Source organism: Anopheles funestus, chromosome 2RL (assembly GCF_943734845.2).
Source record: "Anopheles funestus chromosome 2RL, idAnoFuneDA-416_04, whole genome shotgun sequence".
NCBI lineage: Eukaryota > Metazoa > Arthropoda > Insecta > Diptera > Culicidae > Anopheles > Anopheles funestus.
Window position 1 is genome coordinate 47,711,638 of NC_064598.1, and position 14,613 is coordinate 47,726,250.

Below are 14,613 nucleotides of genomic sequence, written 5' to 3' on the forward strand. Positions count from 1 at the left end.
AGTTGTTATGAAGGTTTTCCTCTAATATTGTGTAACAAAACACATGGCGGCCATGCTATTCCTCTTTTCGTCTCGCCCAAGAAAGAGTGTGTATCGAATACTATATTCGTCTTTTTTTGTAATCTTTGTTTAATAGAATTTTACGTCCAAATTAAATGAAAAATGGATTGGATTTCAGTATACGAAGGTTATTAAATATATTTTCGGTAAGAACGGCGTGGCCGTATCAATAAGCTGACGTCTATTCAATAAAGGTACAATTTACCTTCGCAGAAACAAAAACAAGTGAAAAATCAGTTCAGTTGGTAAATGATAATTCATTCATTCAAGTTTAAATTCTTTAAAATTCAGAACGATTCCTCAAAAATTGTCTTATATTTTGTCTCATTGCACATTGCCAGGTCTTCCTCAAAATGCAAATCACTAATGAGTTTCTGAGGTTTTGAGTTGCGAGGAAATCCTCAACCATCATGGCCTCATCCCTTGAGCTGAAAATGGCATGTTTAGGGTGTTATCGAGCCTGTTGTTAGGCTGATTGTAGTTATCTTTGAACCATAAACTCCATTCAAACACTCATACGGTTCGGTTATCGGGTATATCGGGTAAAGCCCTCCAAAAGCTCATTATTGTGTGACAATAACTCGAACACGAATTATGATTCACCAGATAGTAATTAATTATTCCTACGTTCCGACCAATGCAATCATAGTGCTTGTTATCTTTACCTAATACCCAACCAAGTCAAACTATTACAATATTTACATAAAGTCACATGGCGTATGACAAAGTGATTTATCGATAACAACAACTCCTGGTCGATTAGTGTTACTTTCGTAAAACATATCCATTGTGATGTGAAGTCAAAGATACTTGTAAATCAATGATCCACAAATGGAAATGAGTAATACCCACAAATTGAGTTAAATTAAGTAAAAAAACAGTTTTAATAGATAGTTTTGAAAATAATAAAATGATTTTGTATTAAATAATGAACAGCGTAGCGTAGTAGAAATTTTTACTAGATTTGATTTTGTGCACCACAACACTAATGGAAATGAAGCTGAATTCGCAGTTCCCTGTTACTTTTATCCTATCTAATGAATGTAAATTTTGTTCAATTGCACGTTGGTCGCTTTGTGTTATTTTTCACACATTTTTTTCAAGTTATATTTTTTTCTAAACCACCATCGCTTTTGAATGTACCACAACGTGCCATTGAATCAATAAAAAAGTGGTAAAAATCTACTCCAACGCACATCCAATTATCTGAATGTACCACATACAAGGTTTTTGTTTCTCTAGTTGGTTTGTCTAATCTAATACTTTCTGTTTTACCGCGGTCAATATATCATTCCTAAAGCATGGCAGCTACCTTTTTGTTGCTGTGTTGCATTTTTAATGGCTAGAAAAAGTTTACCGGAAAGTTGAGAACATTTGTATGCCCCAATAATTGAACCTGCTGATGCATGTTGCCACAGAGCAGCATGCGAGTACGATGTGGCTGGGTGTCAAACACGATAAAAACTCGTTTTGAAAGGTGCGTTGAATACTGGTGTGTTTCAGTGCGGTATGATGTTTTGCTTTATGCTTTATGCGTTATTCTATTGCTTTATTCACAACCTCGATTTGGCGGGGCACGGTAGCGCATCAAATATTTGACCAATATCCATTAAACGCTCTATGTCAACGTAGACTGGCCATGGTCTGTTGATGGCACAGCACTAGCGTGGCCTGATGGCATTAATGCGTGTTTTAGAAGTTGTCCCAAATTTTCGTAAATAAAACTACGGCTTGCGGACGGATGTATGCTAAGCGTGTCGGAAACGGGGAGAAATATATAGATCATCCTTCTAGTTTTAGTTTGAAGGTGATGGGTCCACCATCGGGGACCATTACCGTTGCGCTCGGTGACGATGGAAGTGTGGGAACTAGCTCATCAGCAGAGTCACTATTAATATACCATGGATCGGTCTGCTCATGTCATGCTTTGCCTTCTAGCCTAATAGGTAGAGAGTTCGAATTACAGCGGACGGAGCATTTTCCGTCCTAAACGATTAGTTATAGAATGACCCTGACGATGATGAACCACTGCTCGGCTAACACAATTCACTGTCCGTTACTGCACTACACTGCACTGTTTGATGCACCACCGTATGAAAATCTGCTTTATTTCGGACAGAAACATGAAACGCAGTGAATACACATTGGATACAACTAATGGTACGCACACGGTAGGTAATCAAAGAGCAGTGTGGAAAGATAAATATTGGTCACACCGAAAAATAACACATTATCGAAGGGATTAATTTTCAATGGAGGCGCCCGGTACTTTGTGATTGTACTAAAATTTGTACTAAAACAGGAAAGTGTGCGAAGAAGCTTATTGGTTCTGTACTAGATATTTAAATAAAATGTAAACAATCTACGTGAAATGAGATTACTAAGCTTCTTATTTATTTAGGGCAGGTTCCCTCAAGTTTGAAACATTTCCATTACCTGTTTTAAAACTTTATAATTGCTCGTAGTTTTGTACTTCAATTCAATGTCCTTGACAAACAAAGTAATTTTAAGTTTCCAGAGTAGGATTTTGTTATTCCACTGTAAGCACGGATTGTGAAAAGGGGTTTTTTATCATGTCCCGTTACAAATTGAAAAGGTACAATTAGTAAGAAACCATAGGGCATAGGAAAACAGTAGCATCCAACCACAACAGACGGAAATTTTATTGCGAAAGCTAAACCATGCTGTCCGTCCGATTGTCAGACCATCCAAGTAGAATTTCTTGCTAGTTTCATTTTCCGGCATCTTCCAATACATGCGAGGGTCTATCGTAAATAAAAGTTTCCCGAGCAGAAGTTTGCTTTTAATTTGCTCTGTCCGCAATGAGTTGCGGAAGAAAACAGCAAACCGAAGGTCAAATTCTGAAAAAGAGGAAGATATACACTAACCAGACGGATACGATGAGCAATGCGTGGAAACTTCAGCTGAAACTATTGTAGTTTTGAAGCATGTAGCGTTGGAAAGGGGGAATAGTGCGGGAAACTACCCAAACGCGGGTGTACCGTGAACCTAATCAGTGGCAAACAGCCAACGGAAGCCGTGATGATCATTTAATTAACGAAAGTGAACGCGGCAAACATAGCTGAAAGGAATGAAGCATTCCGAATCCGAACCCAGCACAACTTAACAATAACAAAGCGTGCAGCGAAAGTGAAGGAGCTTACAAAGCTCTGGACTATTGTTTGAAAAATTTTCCATTTTGCCTACTCGTTGTTGTGCATTGGATTGATGTTTTGGTACGCACAGACAAAGGGATTTATCAGTGAAATTTAACCACTTCCTGCTGTGGAAATACTGAACGCAAAAAAAAAGTTATGTTTATTCAGCAGGCGCTAAAAGGAGTGGTCTTATTAGCTGACCGTTCGATGTAAACTGGCGAAAGAGAAAAGGAACGGTGTTTTTTTTTGTTAGTACGATGGAAAGCTAGCAACAACGAAACAAAGAACTGACTTTATCCATTATGTTGCGTGCTGTGCAGAAGAAAGATTGCAGAAAAGTCCTAGCTTTAAATATAAAAAAAGAAAACCCAAACAACACGCTATCAACCATTCGCCCCCAATGGAGACGCCTGGTGGTTCGTGGAAAGTAAACAAATAATAAAAAAAAACATCATAATCTCTTCATCTTATTCGGGAGTAATTTCGTGCGACGTACTATGGTGACAACGCGCCGTAAAAGTGGAACTAAAACACACACAAACACACACTCGCAAAATGTCACTGTTATACGAGGATCACGCGGTGTGGCGGTGTTTTGTCGCACGCTTCGGATGAATTCCATCGGAAGCAAATGGGGACTGTTTTGCTGTGAAGTTATTCCTTTGCATGAAGAGACGAACTTGGGTTTGGTGTGGGTTTTTTTTGTTGCGTTGCAATGACTGTTTGGGACGGGAGAACATTATTATAATTTTTCGGTTTTAATTCCTTCGCTCCCCAGCACACGCCGGGCGTAATATTCCATTTCTTACTAATGGACTAGCTTAGTTTCGCTTTTGTAGCTTTCGCTTCCACTTCACTGTGGTAGGGTAGGACACAAAAAAAAGATTCGTGGCCCATCCTTTCTAATGATTACGTTCCAGTACGCAACCGACTTTTACGCTACTGTTACTGCAACACTTTCCAGCAGTACCTTCCTGTTTTACTTTGCTTCACGCCATAAACCTCTGTTGTAGTGTTGAGTTGCGTGAATGCGAGAGCAAAAAAAAAAACAGACTCAGGTTGCGTGAAACTGTTTCTAATCCGGTATGATTTGACATGCTCGGTATTCTCCATCAGTAGGACCCAACAATTTCAAAGTGAAGTAAAAAAAATAGCCACTAGTATTTGGTGATGTAAATTAGATTAAATACAACATATCCTAAACGTTCATGTAAATAAGTAATTTTCCGTAGCGACCATTGAGTTATGACCAAACATGTATTTTTTGTAACATTTTTTCCTAGCATGAACTTGTCTGAATTATAAATTTCTTATATGCTTCTATGCAAAGCAAATAGCTTAATCTAAAATTGTTTTTAACTAGTTTAGTTTTTGCTTTAAATAATCGAATGTTTTAATTTAAAAAAATTACCGATGCGAAACAAATTTAATTGCAATGGACGTTGATGAACGTCCATCATCATCGACTTTTTTTTAAGTTGCGTTTCATTTCTGGAAAAAGAAGCATCAAATGTCAATTGCTTAATCCAATGAAGGGATCAAAACTCTTCGTTTTGTGAAAAATGTAATAAATTGCATATCTCCTGTCACTGACATGGTGTAACGAGAAAAAGCCTAATAGACAAAAGTGCATTCAGATTGGTATGAGTTTTTTTGTTGTGTTATGTGATAGAATTGTAAGAGCATTCACTTTTTTACCCAGTCATCTCGTGTCTTTTTGGTAATTTTATTCAAACATATTCACTTCCTATATCTATTTGTAGAAAATATGATCACAAGGGGTGGTTTTCCAATCTATCTAGAGCGTTAATAATATTTTTATAGCAAATTTTAAGTAAACGGAATAAAATATTTTTTTCCTTTTTTATATTACCGTCAATGTTAAACGCTAGCTCACCTACAAATTGCTCGTGGTTTACAATCGCATAAGGAAGCAGCGGAAAGCGAACATGTTCCCAGTACCTGAAAATAAGAAGAAAACATATCGTACTGTTAGATAACTTGCAGGCAATGGTTGGTACGATGGTGTGCATCGTTAAAATTCATGCTACGATAAAAGTGTCTTTTCCCAAAAACGGCGGGACAAACGAATGGGCTTTTATGGTAGAGCTAATGATTTCGAGAAATCTAAATTTTAAATAGCACCGGTAAAACATTCGAAGAAATGTACACGCTTGTTAAAATTAGATTTATGATTGAGATAAGGAAATATTTACAAATGGGATGGGTTCCGTAGAGCTTAGTTAAGCGTACGATCTCAAACTGCCTGAATAGGTGACTGGTTCAAATCAAATCTTCCTATTTTGCGGGAATTATTAAAACAGCATGTGCCATGAAGCCAATGCAACACAAACATGATCTATAACACCTTCAAAATACGAAGAAAAATTAAAATGTATTATGCGGGTTCTTAAAAAAAACAAAATCCACCTCGAATAAGCTAAGAAAAAGTTTGAAAGAAAGTTTTGAATCGATTTTGCATTACACGTCCGTCTGTTTTTTGTGTCTAAAAATATAAAAATATTTTACGTCAGCATACCACCTAAAAGTCATTAGTAAATGCGCTTTAAGTTCCAAGATTATTAAATAGTGATTTTGAAACTGAAATTTCTTTACAACTCTCAAAAAGAGAAACTAATTTGAAAGTTTTATTCAATTCCATACCGTTGCATCCAATATGAAGCACCGAGCCAAAAAGTAGAAGAACCTCCTCCTAATAATATTACCATATTTCATCACAAGAGCAAATGAATTGATGGAAGCAATATGAATGAATCAAATTAAGCTTTCATACCATCGGCGACAGTTTTTGAGAAATTGATTTCCCATCAAATAAGCGTTTCCAGCGGTACGTTTTCCACACTATTACGTACAATAAATTTGCGAAACATTCAACGGAATTTGCCGTACCCAATGCTCTCCCCATTCATTACATCGTTGACGTGGGTTATTTCTCTTTTTTCGCCACAACAGAGGCTGGTGTTCGATGAGCGGTAATGTCACCTGAAATTTCGCGATTTTTCCTTCTTTCTTCCCAACTTAAGTAGCTTTACAGTAGCGCACCGTTGTATGGATGGTGCAGAAAAGGGTACAGAAAATGAGTCATCATAAAGTAGAGGAATTTATGATTCCCCTAAACTGCGAGCGATGGACGAGCACCGAATGGACGCTGGTATGGAATCGACCAAGGGACGCACAAATACTGCAAAACTAAACTCCCAGCCCAACCTCAACGCGCTCGAACGCGGTGCAAATCGCATAAAATGTACACTTTAAAGCCTGCCTCGAAAAGCTACCGAAACGGGGTGTAACACACCAGGGTGTAGCGTATCATTTTGGCATCCGGGTCGTCTCGTGTCCCACCGTAAGCGAGCATAGTGAGCCAACCAACCAGCATATGGATGTCCTGAAAAACGGATGCCTTAAAGTGTGGCGCTGAAAGTTCACATCCGTTTAGGACGCAGGGTGCATGGTGCCACGAATGTGCAAAAGCGCTCGGTCATATCTGTTCTACTAATGTTGAAATATATATCCAACCCTGGCATCGGGTCCCCGTTTTCCTGGTCGGTAGGTTTTCTCGTACGAAAGCAGCGTACATCACACGTAAGCTTTTGCGCAACCCTCATTCGTACGGGTGGGTTTTGTGCGTCATCGAGTGCGCTTCGAAATATGCCACTGGAATGCGTCGTACTCGAGAGTGATTCCCCATAACGGTCGAACTATTGTTCGGTGTGGAAGGTGGGAGATGAGGCGAAGCGCGAGAAGAAAGGGTTTGCAATCCTATGCTACCATTTTTCAAAACATAATTCGCATAGCCCCGGCAAACTAACAAAAGGGCGAACCCGCACATCGTGACGGAGCGAACAAAAAGTGTGCCTGCTGCCGTGGGAATGCAACTATTGCATCCATCCATCCTACAAACGGACGCGAACAGGACGAAGAATTGAGTGGTTTTTGTGGCATTGGTCCGCTACATAACAAAGCAAAGCAACCGACTACTTAAGCGTGTAAAACAATTGCGAAATTGAAAACGGAAAGATTGCAAAAAAAGGGAACTATCAGCAAAAAGTGTAGGAAAGTCAAGAAAACTTGCAATGATAAGAGGGAAGAGGATGCTATTACTTGTCCGATTAAATACTGTGTGGAAAGGAAAAAAGTTCAACTGCAGTTGGGAATGGGTATTTAACACAACTCTTGAAATGGCATTGTTTCAATGTGTAACATTTATCGTTTATAAATAGTTAAGCACACAGTCGTTGAATGGAGTGCCAGTTAAATATTTGTTTTAACTTGAACGATCGCTCTTTTTTTCTCTGGAGTTATGAGTTGGTATCATTTTAATTGCTAAGCTTCACAATAAAAATTACTACTCCGAAGGATTTCCATTTTTTTTTACATTATTTTCCTTTATTTTAATACTTTTCTAAATTCTTTTCTATTCCGTTATTTATCTTCTAATCTCTCTTATTAATGTTCTTTATTCTTTGTTACTTCATGATTTAAGTTAACAAAAGTTCTTTTTTAAGATTTTTTAATTTTATATTTAATGATTACGGGATGTTTTTTGAGTTTTTTTTTATTTTTTTAATTGTTTAACCGGGGAATGTGGGCGAGGTTTACTACTTCCATCATCGAAATTCCTGGCCCCAATACTAAAAAGCATTAAAAGTCCTCAATTGTTTTGCAAGTAATAAATCGAATGGCTTGTAGAACACGGAATTATTTCCACCTTTCATGGAAAATTCGATAATCGATTAAATGGCACCTGGATAACGTACTGTACTCGGAATTTACATTAATTATTTTAAGCTTTTAATGTATTCCGCGATTTTTTGGTGCGGTTTTGTGAAAGAAAACAATAACAATTGAGTTGAAACTTATTGGATTGAATTAAACACATTAAAACCCCAGGTTAAGCCTTATATCTTAGAACTTATATTTCTACACGGGTGTTGCAAAATTTAATCCTACGTATATTTATTCAATTTCTTAACATATTTATTCCATATGTGAAGCTTTTCGCTTTCAGTAACTTTGCTCAATTGCACACAAAAGCGCATCGTAGCAAAATCTTAGCTTCACATTCAACCTCAACTAAAACATCTCAACCCCTTTCGGATGAATGCAAGTTTACACGATCTGCTTTGATCTTTTCCTTTGCAGCTCAAAATACTTCTCACTGACGATTAGTTGTGGACAGGAAGCATAAAATCTGCCACTCAAATATTAATTCATGCACAGCAGAGTAACTTTTGCTCCCGTTTTGCGTTTATAATTCGTAATCTACGCCATGGTGGCACAGGGAAAAAATGTTGAAAGTTGAACCGATTCTTCAATTGTGACATTTCTATCCCTTCCCATGCTGCTTGACGTTACTCCACAAAACCCTCCACTTCTACAAATAGCGCGCAGGGAAATCACATTTCATCCGCATCGCAGGCACGCTAATGGTTCTCGGATGCTTTTATTTCGCTCTTCGCTGAGCGGAAAAATATAATCCTTATCATATCGCGCTCGTGCCTTGGGGAAAGTATTACCAAGTGTTGCAAAAAAAGCAAGAAGAAATAGACGGCCCGGCAAAAAAAGGACAACCTCTCACACGAACTGGAAATGGAAATGCGGAAAGGCTTCTCAAGCTCTCACCGCGCACACCCACGAACGCAAGCTCACGCATAAAAGAAATATTAAATTTTATAAGATTGACATTGATGTGTCCTTTTTCCCGGTTTGGTGGCCCCGTGCTCATGTTTACCCCACAATAGCGCACGGCGTCACTGTTTCGTGTGAAAATTTTTTGAACTCCGTACACTTCAGCTTCTCGTCACCGTTGACAATTTTCGTAGCAAAACTCAAACGTCTAGCGTCTCTGGGTTCGGTTCCCCTGGCAAAAAGAAGGTCCTTCGCAGAAGTGTGTGATAAGGTTGAGTGTGCTTTGCTTAAGGGGGGCAAAGAAAGGACTCTTATCTGACGCTCAAGAAGTCGTATAACTTCAACCTGATATATGTGCGTGTTTTTTTTAAGGGCTTCAAATCACCTGGAACTAAATTGGATTGAAAAATCAGTTCTTACTTGATGCCCGGGCAAAGGTTGAACCGATCTTATCGCAATAATCTAGAAGCCACGTTGTATGTCCTCGTTTGCTTCATTAGCAGTAGCGTTATAAAACGAGTTTGGATTTCATTCTGAAAAGGTTTATGGGGCAAAGGAATTAGAATATATTAATATTCTATATATAATATTAAGAATATATTCATAATATATGCATCCTTTTCAAGTTGTAGGGTTCTTCAGTAAGGTTCACACCACTGTACAAAGTGAATGGCCTTGTTAACACAAGAAAAAGTTCATCTAGTGTCAGCCCTGCCCTGACGTAACCAAATGTCTCCATTCGTAGAATTGTTCCCAACACAATCGTACGAAGAACCATTGCGAACCGATTATGGATGTGTGCTTCTTTTTTTACTACCGAAGCCATTCTCGTTAGGGTAAATTGATTGGCAAAACGAGTGAAAGGGATCGTAATCGGATATGGACACCTGGGAAACGAATTTGGATTTTTAATATCCAGTAGCTTCACAGTGAACAGAGTGGGAAGTGGGTAATAGATAATCACAAACGTACTCTTTTTTTTACCGTAGTATTGTTTATCTTTGCAAGTACGTTTACCTACCACTTGCAGCATTTGAGTTTAGCTTTTAAAAAGCAAAAACATTGCCCATTTTCAAGTGGAACCTTTCTCGGATGTTTCTATCCGAGGTTGATCAAATTACACTTCCTTGATGGATGAGGGGAAATAGCTAGTTTATTTGGGAACACGATGCTTTTAAAGAACACCATGCGGTTTACAGAGAAATGGATTTTCCCTCCATTTGTTCGCCTGAAAACATACTGTCCAAGAATGTTTCCCGAGAAACATCCCGAAGGATAAAAGATTAATAGAGTTGCGTTGAGTTGTTACTTCGAGTATTCTAACGCTCCTGTACGTGATCACTGACCCGCAGAAATGACACTGTAAAATGTCCTAAAAGAAAACTGTGAGAAAGAGCTTCACTTTTTCTCTACAAAGGTCAACATCGACGGCAGAAAAATCAAAGCGATCAGATGCCTTGGGGATTGGAATCGTAAGTGAAACCCACCACATCCATTGCTAGATTGTGTTCGTTTCGATGAGTTGCGGGGGTTTTCTTCGCTTACCTTCCTAAGCTAACCTAATCCGGACGTAAGCAACCGATTGCTTAGAATTGGCTACGTACCGTCCCTGGGAGGGTGTTGAGAGTTTGCTGACGAGCAGAAACCATCAAATGTCTCATCTCGGTTGGATCAGGCGACACAAAAGAAATGCCTAGCAAAAAAACCGGATCCCCAATTGCAGGGTTCACTATTGAAAGTTACGGAGCTAAGTTTCCATTTCGATTGTTGGGACAGTTCGCTAAACGGCGTATAGTTGGCTGTAGGGTAAATAAAAAAAAACAAATCGTCCTTCGTACGCCTCCGGGTTGAGTAATCCTTTCATAAAAAGCCACAATTGATGATTATTGTCCAGTGGAGTGGAAGTTCGGAGGACGTGTGGGAAACCACACCGGTGAGGATCAATTTCATGCTGACAAGGCCAATTTGTTACAGCGTGGCTTGAGCAAACCCGACGTAAAACGGGTAGCCTATTTTACCTTTATTCACCTGCTCGCTGCAAAGCAGACATTTATTTACCTTACCTAGTAGCAACTATGCGCTAAAAAGTACCCAAAATGGCTACTTTGGCAAATGGAATTTACTTGCATCGCTGACAGTGTCTATATAATTAAAGGTTTTATTTGGTGCTGAAAGCATTTTCATCTTGAGTAGGATTTTTATTAATATTTTAACCAAAAAAATACGCTAAGAAATTGTTACCTAAAAAAGGTTTTCCTCTAAAGCAAAAAAAACCCTTTTAATATATTTTTCTGATGACAAAATGTGGGCAATAAATCATTCTGCTTTATTCATTATCACACAAAGGAATGTTTTTCTTTGGCATTTTGATATGAATGCATTTCGGAAGGAAGATAAACGCACAGAAGAAGGGAAAAAATAAATTTCTCATACATATCACAACCGACCAGTGCCATCATCTGGACCATCTGTGCACAAGCAAACGGTATTCGGGTTCATGTTCCGGATATGGTTCTAATAAAATGACCCAATAATTGTAGAAACCCTGAGGACGACTGTGAAGATCGCTATCTACTGCACGTTCCCATCAAACAAACGGACGGTCCAAAGCGCCATCTAACGGTCATCTCATTCGATGACAACCAGCTGGAAACGATTTAACAGGTCTTTTCCCGAAGAAAGTCCTGCCAGGCTGGTTGGTAAAGCAATGGAATTTCGTGAGTGCAGATGCCGAGGCTCATTTGTTTGACTTCCTGCTGTTCTTTATCTTAACTGCTGCTGGTATAACGGTGTCACACACGTTACGGCACCCATTTCAGCTACTTTGGGACACACACACACACACACACACAGGGAAGCAGATTATGGAAATTCGTTTCGAAACGGTGTCACATGGGACAGATAAAGTGTTATAAGTGGATCTTCACGCCACCCGAAACCTGTGGCATATGTTTCTTCCCGTCCTGTCTGTCATGTTCCCACACTCGGGTTCGGGATGCGTTACGCCCGTTACGCTGGTATGGTATATATTGTAGGACGCTCGGATTAAATCAGGATTTTAGCGAGGCAAAAAGAAAGCGATCCGTTTGGACACGTGTGCGTGTCCATGAACGTGAAGTTTGGAAGACATCGTCGCTGGATTGTTATTGGATTTGAAACCATTTGCTCACTTTTCGCAAAACTGACTTTTAGATCCTGGAACTTCTGCAATGAAGAAGTTGAGTTTTTTTTTTTGATGGAGGAGAAAGTTTCACTCATTTCCTTCGGGTCCTAGTTTCCACCGAAATGGGTAGAAAGTTTATCTCCATCCTGTTATCTGGCCGGGTAGGGCGTAATGTGTGAAAATCTTTAACTTACAAAAGAAACTAACGAACGGTGGAAAACGAAGCGAACTGTTGATAAAGAGAACGGGGAACCCGCAGTGAATGTCCTGATAGCCTCATCGGCTGGAAAGTTGTTTGTGCCAAATTTCGGTTGAATTGTTTTTATGGGTTGCTTCCGAACTAGCAGTAAGGAAAGGCATCTCAAAAGGTTGGGGATGGGTTTATGCCTGAAAAGTCCGTATTGTTTAACCGATTAGCTTTGGGCGATTGTTTTTGGAGGGGACAAAATGGATCGAAAACTGTGCTCCAATCCCTTAGGGGACAGGAACGGGTTGATGTCTATTTTTTTTCTTCATGAAAATGGAGGTATTTTAGGACTAAAGTGTAATTTCTCGACGTCACGAACCGTTCGCTTCAACAGACCAGCTTGGAGGAAATGGTTTTCCGGTAATTTGGTTTATGATCGATGTCGGTCAGACTGGTTGATGAGAAACTTCCAACCCCATATCGAGTCATCAAATCAACAACTTTCAGTGGAAAATAGCATTTACCACGCTATGCAAGAAAACCCCGTTACAGGGAGCATACGAATTCAAGGCCATCCCGTGACGAAGTGAATTGTTATTTGCCTTTTTTTTACACTTCGCTTTCGATATAACCGTTGTTTGAATGTACACGTGGCACGCCTGCCACGTCGGGGTGTCCCGAATGTGAACGATTGAACTGAATTGCATTCGGCTAACGTTCGACCCAACGGCTACTCGTTTGAGCTTTGGTTGCAACTTTTCGCCACGGGCATAATATGCAATCAAATTTAAAGTTTTGCAGGATAAAGTTACAATCCTCAACCGTATGTAGCGTGATTTGGTTTGATTTTGGAAAGAGAAGGATTCAATGTTAAAATTATTGCAAATTTTCAATAACTTGTATATTGTACAATAAAGTGTTTACTGATAAATTATGTACATAAAAAAGGATTTAGAAAGACATATTACCTTAAAAGTTTTTCTTGTACACAAAAAGCAATCAGTCTGTAACAATCGATACCATAATGGAATGAAAGCATGCAAATGGCTAATATTACGTTTTGATTTTTTGGATGACGTTTCCAATTAAGAACAAAAACAAACAGAAACTAGTAATTTATATTCCCAATCAAATACCTTCAATGTACATAGCTATTTTTCCAATAAATCAGTAATCCCTCCCTGTACTGGATCAACTTTTTTTATGTTTAACTTAAAGTCATTATCAAAACCGAAGAAAAAAAAAGTTAATGAGATCTGATTGATCCACCTGTACTTTTATTTTTCTTTCTTTATCCAAACAAGTGATTGCGGGAAGCGTGATGGCCCAACGAACAAAGCAACGAAATTATGTAACACTTGCATAGTAAAACAAACATGTACTCATGTGCCCATTAATTCGCAAACAATAATGGAAACATTAATTACGCTTTTCCGCGCCAAACGTACACATGCACACGCCCGTGGCCATTGATCCAATGTGTGATCGATTGTTTGATTTTTATAAACGGAAATAAGCTCGGCAATGTAACGCACCTGTGCACCGTGTTCCTTGGTGCAGCTTTCGTGCCATGTGTGACATATCAAGTGCAGCTGCTATCCTGGTTTGCAAACATAATTATTAAACGATCGCTATTAAATCGAAAGGATTGTGTCATCCGTTGTGAGCGTGTGTGTGTGTGGTTTTTTTTCTTCTTTATCTAACTCTTGTGGTCAGTTTGTTGAAGGTGTAGGTAAACGTGTTTGCAAACATGTTGCTGCATCCGGTTGCGGTGCAATTGAACTAAAATGCATAGTGGGAAATATGCCAAACATCATTATGGTCATTATTTTTTAAAATATAAAATAAAAAATAAATACTTAACTTGTTTAAATAATTTAAATTATTTAAATACGTTAAGGAAATTAAAATTAAAAATATATTAATATTACAAGGGTATCGTTGTAGTTACTGTGTCGACAATAACTAGACGGATTCGACACTCCTGTAGAAGGGTTAGGGTCTTAGAGAGAGAGAAAGAGAGAGAGAGAGAGAGAGAAAGAGAGAGAGAGACCGAGAGATTGCAGATAGCAGCCACCAGAGGGCGCAGTAGTTTGAGTAACGATCCGCTCTTAGAAGGAAAACAGTGCGTGGGAACAAAAGAATCGAACAAAGGACCAACAGCAGATAAGCGTTAAAATGTAAATTTTTTACTCTATATGGACAGGAATCGGGACCATGCATGCGTGCTGATAAATAAGGAAGATGGGCTAGGAGACGGCATTAGCTTTCGGATGGAAATACAGTATTATTTTAATGTCGTAAAAGATTTTATAGTTGAAAGTGATTATTTGCGGCATCCGAAAACTAACAACAGAAATTACTCGTAGTGTGATTAATACAGTGTGCCGTTCTTT

General features: G+C 38.8%; 1 protein-coding gene across 4 annotated transcripts in view; it reads right to left on the reverse strand.

Annotated features, from left to right (window-relative positions):
- LOC125774762 (FMRFamide receptor-like) overlaps positions 1 to 14,613 on the reverse strand; it is a 74,713-nt gene that overhangs the window by 33,278 nt on the left and 26,822 nt on the right. The window contains exon 2 of one of the 4 annotated variants that reach the window (XM_049444967.1): positions 5,116 to 5,180. The exons of the other annotated variants lie outside the window; for them this stretch is intronic. The gene's annotated coding sequence lies outside the window, so the exon portion shown is untranslated. The remainder of the gene's footprint in view (positions 1 to 5,115; positions 5,181 to 14,613) is intronic. 4 annotated transcript variants of the gene reach the window in all.